This window comes from Crocodylus porosus, unplaced genomic scaffold, assembly GCF_001723895.1.
Source record: "Crocodylus porosus isolate Cpor-Errol unplaced genomic scaffold, CroPor_comp1, whole genome shotgun sequence".
Classification (NCBI taxonomy): Eukaryota; Metazoa; Chordata; order Crocodylia; family Crocodylidae; genus Crocodylus; species Crocodylus porosus.
Window position 1 is genome coordinate 35,800,877 of NW_017728917.1, and position 8,666 is coordinate 35,809,542.

Below are 8,666 nucleotides of genomic sequence, written 5' to 3' on the forward strand. Positions count from 1 at the left end.
GCTTCAGTGAGTCAGAAGATGAAAGCCTAAAAGTCTAACTGGCTGGGCCTTCAGAAAACTATCGGGCCATAACAGAGACCAGACGGATGCGTGATGGACTATGGTCTCTGTCTGTGTGTACCAATGGCTTCCCTTCTCTGCTCAGCTAAGACACAAGTGTGTGGCCCCGGAGGAATCGTGGGGGTGGTTCAGAGTCACCATGCTCAGGCAGCTCTCCTGTGCCCATAGGGATATTGTTTTATTCCAGGTGTCTCAGAGGACTGGCTTGATCCCGGGGTGGGGAGTTAAGTCCAGATATGTCCGTGCAGAGTTTCGGTAGTTTGCAGCTGACTTCTTAGCTGCCCCAATTTCTTTGTAAGTTTCTACGTATTCATTGTTGTATAGTGCAACTGCAGTCAGGGTATCTGGTATGAGAAGGCAACACCAGCTGGGCTGGTCAGAGAAAGACTAGGAAGCTGTTCACTGAAAGAGCTCTCTCTGCTCCTTTGCTGGGCCTTGGCTCTGACACTTCTAGATAGCACTGCGTTGGTCTGGAGCTCCTTGGAGCCTTTGTTGAACTCTGCTTTGTCAGGGATTCAGTTATGAATCCTGCTGCATGCCAACACTGAGGAGAAAGAAGCCTCTTGACTCCTCTGACCAGCTTAGCCACACTGACAAAGCCTACATGGGGGAGAGAGCTACCACCCGTGGGTGCTTCATGCCTCTTCCATGCAGGTGAGTTGACAGGGGTAGGGATCAGTCATGGCTCTGCCTCTACAGAACTGCAAGGAGAAGCAGTCTGCACCAGCTGGCACAGACTATACCCCATCCAGCACAAGGGGAGAAAGCTACATCAGACCATCAAGCAAGATCAGCTGGAAGTTGTCCTTCACTTAAGATGGATAGGACCGTTACAGCCCTCTGAACAGTTCAAGGGTGCCAGCACAAGTGAGGGTCAGCAAAATCTGCCTGCACATAGTATAACAGAGTTCTGATTGACCTCTGTTCTAGCTGCCCATTTAATCGTCCTGTCTGAAAGTAGTCAAGTCTGTTTGACTCAGGTATCAGGATTCAAAGGCAGCCCAGAAGAGTGATGCACAAAATGAGCAAATCATAAACCTCAGCCAAGAGGAAATAGCGTGCAAAACCTTGCCAGCCTTTGGTGTATAAACAACTCAATTCCTTTTGTTACATAGCTGTAAAATCAGTGTATCCTGACCCGGTCCAAATTCTCCAACAACCTACCTCCACGCTGCCGCACTAAGATAGCAGGCTTTATGCAGTACAATACATGGAATGACCCTAAAGTCATGGCTGTATCAGAAATCACCACCTGGGTTGTGTATTACCTTTCAAAGCCATTAATGAAACTGCAGTACGATTAAGAATGCCCTTCATATATAAGTTCAAATATGTCTGACTTTCATGAACTTTAAAGATGATGGGCTGGATTCTATACTGCCTTGTGTCATCATTTAAACTTACATAAAGTCGGTGTGAAACACTATCAGGTATAGTAGCATTTCTACACCCACCCATTGGCAATGCGTCAGGGAGGAATGGGTGGGGGAGATATGTGCCCCCCTGCAAATGTCTGCGCCAGCAGTGGGACATGGGGCTGCAGCCTGGCTGGAACCACAGACTGGCAGCAGTGTGGGGTAGGGTGGCGGTGGTTTGATTTCTTGTGCCAACAGTGGGATGCAGGGCTGCAGCCTGGCTGGATCCAACACCTTGCAGCAATGGGGGCAGCAGTGGTACAAAGTTGTGCCCTCCCCCCACTGTGGCAACTGCACAGAGTTGTGCCTGCCCCCCGCCCCACTGTCAGCAATTACGTGTCACCTATGCACCCACCTAACACACATTCTGCAGAAGGGGTGTACATGACCACATGAGATGCAAGACCATTGGAGAATCACTCCCCTAGCTTTCTTTCTCCACACCTACATGTGTTCCCACACACAAGATAAGATATTAAGCTAGAGTAAACACCACATGTTGTGCTAACACTAACAGTATCTTACAGAAACTACTTAAATATACCTTAAAATGCAGCATCACAAGGAATGGTCATATGTATAAATAGTGAGACAAGGTTAGTTAATTTTGACTCCACTCACTCACTTCTACACACATGCATCTACCTTTCAGAAAATGTGAACCTCTTTAGGATGCCATTTGAACTTAGGAAGAAAGAACTTAGAACAGATTCAGCTGCTGCTTTTAACAGCTCTGACAATGCAATGCAACCATAAACCAGCCAGTTAAGCTGGTTTACAGCTGTTTTGTGGCCAGAGCAGTGCAGGGCAGCAAAAGTGCAGCAATGAGCCTGGCCATTTTGATTTCCCTTGTTAGAAAAATCCACACACCATGAATGTCCTCCCCTCTCAATTATATTTTTCAACCCAACCTTAATACTGAAACAGTGACCAAAAGATCTCAACTTCTCACCTCTGCTATAATGCCAGAGTTAATAAGCAGAATAGTCATATCACCAGGAATAGTTCTTTTACATGCCAGATTAATTTAAACAACTAATTCTACAATCCAAACTAGAACAACGAGTTTCCCATGGGATTTGGGGACAGTAGCAAGCGAGGCACCAGTCCTGGGTGCCAATTTGGAGGGGCACCAAAATGGCAGCCCCCACGGGAGCCTGCACTGTTGCTGCTGCAGCAGCCATGTTCGGGAAGCCTGTTCCAAGGCAGAAGCAGCCCCTGGGCAAGTAGTTAAACACTCACCTCCTTTCTCCCCACTCCACCCCTGCACTGCCCAGGGCATCAACATTTTAAATTATGCCTCTGCTTGGGGACTCAACTCCTTCAGAAGTTCCAGCCTAAAGGATAATGAGTCAGATTTTGTACAGCACCAGATGATGCACAAACAGGTCACTTCACCTAAAAAAGAGAAGGGGGTGGGATTAGAATGCCAGAATTACACAGAAAGTGTTAAAACAGCTCTCCACCTTCTTGGGGAGAAAGCTGTTGGGAGATAATGAACATTGGTGAATAGAAGTATGTTTAACAGAAGGCCAGATTGCAGTATCATTATTCACACTGAGGAGCATTTGACTTTAGTATACTATTCATTAGTTAAGATAGATATCATCACAATCTGGCCCACAATGGAATCAAACACCCCCAAATTCTACAGGGAAAATAGGGCCAACAGAGAACTGTTTGGATTTGCTGGAAATGCCAAAGTGTTTGTGTTCACTCACTCATTCATGTGCACACACACATACATGCACAAAGATAAAAACAGAAACTACTCTCTCGTCTAGGAAATACCCCCCAAACCCTTTAAAATAATATAAAATGACATCTTAAGAGTAACCACTAGGAAATGTATTGCCTTACCACGGTTTAACAGTCTTACAAGTCAAACATGTCTCAGCTGGTTATATTCTGCATATCTCACTGAACGTCAGTGGATCTATATCCATTTATACCAGAGCAACTCAGGATTTCGTTTTCCCCCCCTCAAACATCTTTTTGATATTTTAAAAAAGTTCCCATTCTCAACCTGGATGAAACTAACAGTCACTAGTGCAATGGTCAAGTATACCCAGGTCCAAATCCCTGTTTTAAATCAGGTAGATAAGAACCTTGACCACAATTCTTTAACTGATCAGGCTAGCAACAAGACCACCAGGCTCTTGCTACTCAGGTGTGGATGAGTTGCTTTCTCCCTTTGACCTGAGCAGTTTTTCTCCGGTAATTGTTTTTCCCAAATCTGGCCTATTCCTGCAAAGATTTGGGAGTCTCACAAGCTAGTCTTTTCCAACAAAAAATATTTTGTGTAAAAGACAACTTCTTGAGAATTTTCCAGTGTCTGGATCAAGGCACAGAACAGACCAGGGTTCAAGCTAGGTTATACTAGTACTAGTTAGAGGTAGAGCCTTAGCAAATCTGTTTTTCACAATAACAAAACAGACACCATTAGGCCTGAATAAGAGACAGATTCCAGCATTCTAGGGGAATATGAAACCAGCATCCCAGGCACCTGCATTGTCGACTTGTGCAGAATGATGTCATTCCAAGTTCTGTATATAGACTGACTCCCAACTGCATCTTTCTGCTACTTGTTCATCATTTGATTTATTGCACCAGAAACCAGCTTGACTTCCTACTATCAGTAACATTGGACTGTCAACATCTGTTAGTTCACATCATTTATCTGTATAATTCACGTATGTCTGAAGCACCTTAAGGCTTCCTAAAGAGCAGGTCTTCCTGTATGAATCCTTTTTATTATAATTTTGGTATGTTTCAAAAACAGTCAAGGGGAACCAAATAAATGGATTTTTCAATGACACGGGATATTATATGAAGTGATCATCATACAAACATCTCTAGGAAACCTAATTACACACACACACTGTCACCTGAGTCAGTGTTTAACCTGTGTGTATATGTGTCTGTACGTCTGTGCATGTGTTGTGGGTGGAACGACGTTGCAAACACACAATAATCTATTCTTTGTCCCACCTCCCCATTACAACCGCCATGTGCACCACCTGTCATTAAAGTTTAAGAATGTGCAGTGGGACAGTAGAAGCCAAGGACCACCCTCCATCTGAGGATACAGCCTCTGGAGTGCAGAAGATACATCAGGGACCTGAAAGGTAATACCAATGCCCAGCACCTAGTACTCCTGTACATGCTTTCACAAGGTTACTCCACTCATTCTCAACCTGTGTGGAGCTGTTACCCTCCAGCAATGACTGCTTTGCCCAGCATAAGTTTCTAGAGCTCTTTCAGCTCAGGCATTAGCAACTCATTTCTTAAAAAGATCCCAGCTTTGCAGGTTCAGATTCTCCTGCTATGCCCTAGTCTGGGTCAGTAGCATGAGGATGCAATGGTGTAAGGAGGGTTGAATTGGGGTGAGAGGGCCTCTAAGGCCCATGAAAAGCTTTCCCAGCCTGGGAGAAGTGTGTAACCCACACGTAAACAGTGACTGCAGAGAATGGCAAGAACAGTCAAGATTTGAAACAAGCTGTGGTCATGGAGATGTGCCTAATTAGAAGGAAATGGTATATCAAGTCAGAAAATTACAGAGTCCAATTGTATATCATCATCATGTTGATTTCTGGCTCACCCCTTCCCCCTCCTTATGTTGATGCACCAGTCCCCACTTCAATACCTGCCACGTCCTTTTAGAGAGCTGACATTTCCATTCCTGACATTTTCTTCAGCTCCATCTGGGAATTAATGGCCGGATATTAACACCGATGGGGCCGTTTATCATAATTAGTCTCATGAAGCTACTAAGCATTTCAACTATTTTTCATCAGCTATGAGGAAATACACTGCAGAATCCAGTAGCTGAGACGGACAATTTATTTATTGATTGATTTATTTTGGTCTGTCAGGATTCGCCTTTAAAGTTTGCCAAAGCTGAGCAACGCTTCTTGAGATGACGACAAGGCTGACCTGACTTGGGCAAGCTGCTGCAAATAAGTGGACCTGGAGCCAGCTGATATATAGGGGAGACATTTGTTATCCTGACATGTTCTGTAATTTATCCTCTCCCCCTGCCCTGCCTCAACCTTGCCAAAATAAGTGACAAGTTGCAACAGTTTGACTGGATGAGGTCCTGTAGTGAAGCCAAATAGTAGAAGGAAAGGGCACAAACAAAAACAGGTGTCTTACCCTGCTTACTTGCTCCACTCCCCCTTCTCCTCTCCCTCATACCCCACCCTACCCCCAACACCCAGCCACGCTAAGCTTGGGCCCCATGCCACAACTGGAAGATGCCTACAGGCTCACTTCCCACAGGTCATCATTTAGCCATATGATCCAGGTGATCCTTGCACAGTACTAAAGAGGGCAGTCACAGAGAATATGCATATTTAAGATACTTGTGTATAACTAGGACATGCAAGAGCAATCCTCCTAGGTGCTCTTGTTAAAAAAATCTAGCTAGGAGCCTAAAAAAAGTACTGTGCCACCATGCACCTCTCTCAGCCAAAGACCTAAACATCCATATTACCCAACAAATGGGAGGGCATGAGGCAAAACCTTGTAAACTAGGGAGATCCAACAACTGCATCTCACAGCTAGTTGTAAGCTAGAAGAGGGGTTTCTGGTCCATTATCTGCACTTCCCTTCATGAGAGCAAGCTGATGGTCTGTCTGAACTGTGCCTAAGCTGCTAGAGCAGGGGTGGGCAAAGTCTGACCTGTGGGTGAGACGGCCTGTGGTGGACTCCATTTCCCAGCAGCCCTTGCCCACATCACTGCAGACAGTTTCCATGAAGACCACAGCAGCACCCCAACCCTGACAGTGCAGAACTAGGTTTTCCATGGAGACTGGTCTAGGCATAGCAATGCTGGCAGGGCACATGGCTGGGCAGGGAGCTGACTCAGTGCCAGTATCTTGTGGCAGTGACAGTGTGGCCTGGAGCCAGGGCAGAACCGTGATCCACTGCCTGCATGCCCCAGGTAGTGCTGTGAAGGCAGATGATCGTGGCTCTGCCTTGGCTCCAGACCATGCTGTTACTGCCACAAGATCCCAGCCCAAGCCCCAAAGCAGTCCACATGCAGTCCACACAGCCACCTGCCCTGCCAGCACTGCTGGGGCTGGTCTCCATGGAAACCATGGCCCATGCTGTCACTGCCCTGTTGCTGCTGGCATCTCCATGGAAACTGGCTGTAGCAATGCAGGTAGGGGCTGCTGGGAAATGGAGTCAGGCCACTGGCCAGACCTGCCATTTGGCCCACCTCTGTCCTAGAGCCTGCTCCAAAGATGAATAAGTGGAAAGAAGAAGTGCTGACCCAATAGGCTTGAGTCAGCATGGAGTTGCATCCATTCTATATGCATTCCTTAAAACAACAACCATTCTACACCCAGCCTCAGAGTCCTTTCTAGGCAGATGGTTAGCAAAACATTATTTGCAAGCCAAATACAAGGAGCTTCCTTGGCACTCATCATTAGCGCTTTACATCTGAGCCCAGCGACTGCCCTTAAATCTAGGATGATAAGTAAACCCAGTGTCTAGGATGGGTGTTCATATCACATGCAGGTTATGGTGTGTGGGATGAAACAGACTTGCTTTAGATGAAGAAGCTTCATTGATACTATTTTCCCCACCCCCTTCCTTTTCTAAGTATTTCTCCTTCCAAGTTTCCCAAGAACAGCATATAGAGATTTAGAGGTATATGGTATAGCTGTGTTGGTCTAAGAAAGAGAGATAAAAACACAGCTCCCAGGTCAGAGGTAATATATTTTATTACATCAACTAAATAGTAGCAAAAACATTTCTTTGCAAGCTTTCCAGTATACACACCATTATTCAGGCAGAGGAGAACTCAAAGATTGTAAAAGGTCTCCTTTTTTGCTACTGTTTAGCCGGTCTAATAAAAGATATCACCTCTGACTCAAGAGCTTTGTTTATATTGGTCTGAGGCTTAGACCAATATGGCTATAACATATATCCCTGAAACATGGAAGATTGTATTTAACCATTTGGAAATGTAAACTTCATTGCTAACCAAGGAAAAAGAAATTTTCACCTCCCTGTCTGACATGGGACACCTCCAGGGAAGAAGTCTGCCTAATCTGCACATTACTGAGCAACCTTCTAACAAAAGGACTCTGAGGGACCCACGTAAATAAATTTCTACCCTCTATCTCCTCCGTGAAATTTCTTTTATAGCTAGAACTTTTACAATCTTTGAGTTCTCCTCAGCCTGAAAAAGTGTGTGTGTATCCAAAAGCTTGGAAATAATTTTTTTTTCTATTATTTAGTTGGTCTAATAAAAGATGTCACCTCTGATCCAAGAGCTTTGTTTATGTAGAGATTTAAGCATTCAGCAAAGCCCAGCATGCTGTCCTCAGTGAACCATCAAGATGTCCTAATGAAGCTTTTTCATTAGGAAGGAGAGTAGGTACAGAAAAAAGAGGGACATTCCATAGTTTGCTGCAGCATCCAACCTTCCTTCACACAGCTCTTTCAGAGCTTTTGATTCCTGATCTGCATCAACCTCTGCTCTTCCAGACCTACTGATCTACACAGGTGGTAGTTCTTCCAATGTCCCTTAAATCCTTACCTGTATATTTTTGGTATACTAGTCCCAAATTGCCATCCAGCCTCAGCCCCATTTCTCTCACTAGGCCCATAGCCCAGACCCGCTACATTGGACACCGGCTTCTGGGTTTCCACCCCAGCCTTGCCCCTCCCCTGCTTTGGCCTTGCTAGGACTTCTCCACACATGATGATCCATAACAAAGCCACCAGTTTAAACTAAAGCAAAAGTGCAAGCCTTCTAACTATAACAGACTAGTCCCCATACTGGGCCCTAGCTCACCGGCTGTGCCATTAGACTTCCCCTTACTCTGGGCTGTATTCTTTTGCAGGCCATAGGCAGCCCCCAGGAGAGGTCAGCTATCAGCCACGAACTCCTCTACAGCCTTCTTGAACAAGAGCTCTTTCCTCTACAGCCAACAAGACTAAACTGTTCCCCTGGCTCTAGCCCAGGGTTTCTATATATGCCTTCTAAGCCTGGCCCCTTCCTGTCAGGTTGTTAGAAATGGAGTATTGTTAGAAATGCACAGCTTGCATCTTGCACCTGATAAGAAAGAAACACTGCCAAGGACTTTTTTCCTTGCCCAGCCTTGCCACAGCTTTTCTTATACTAAATCGCAGACTCTCCCCCAGCTTCTCCCTAGCCTTTCTCATGCAGATTAC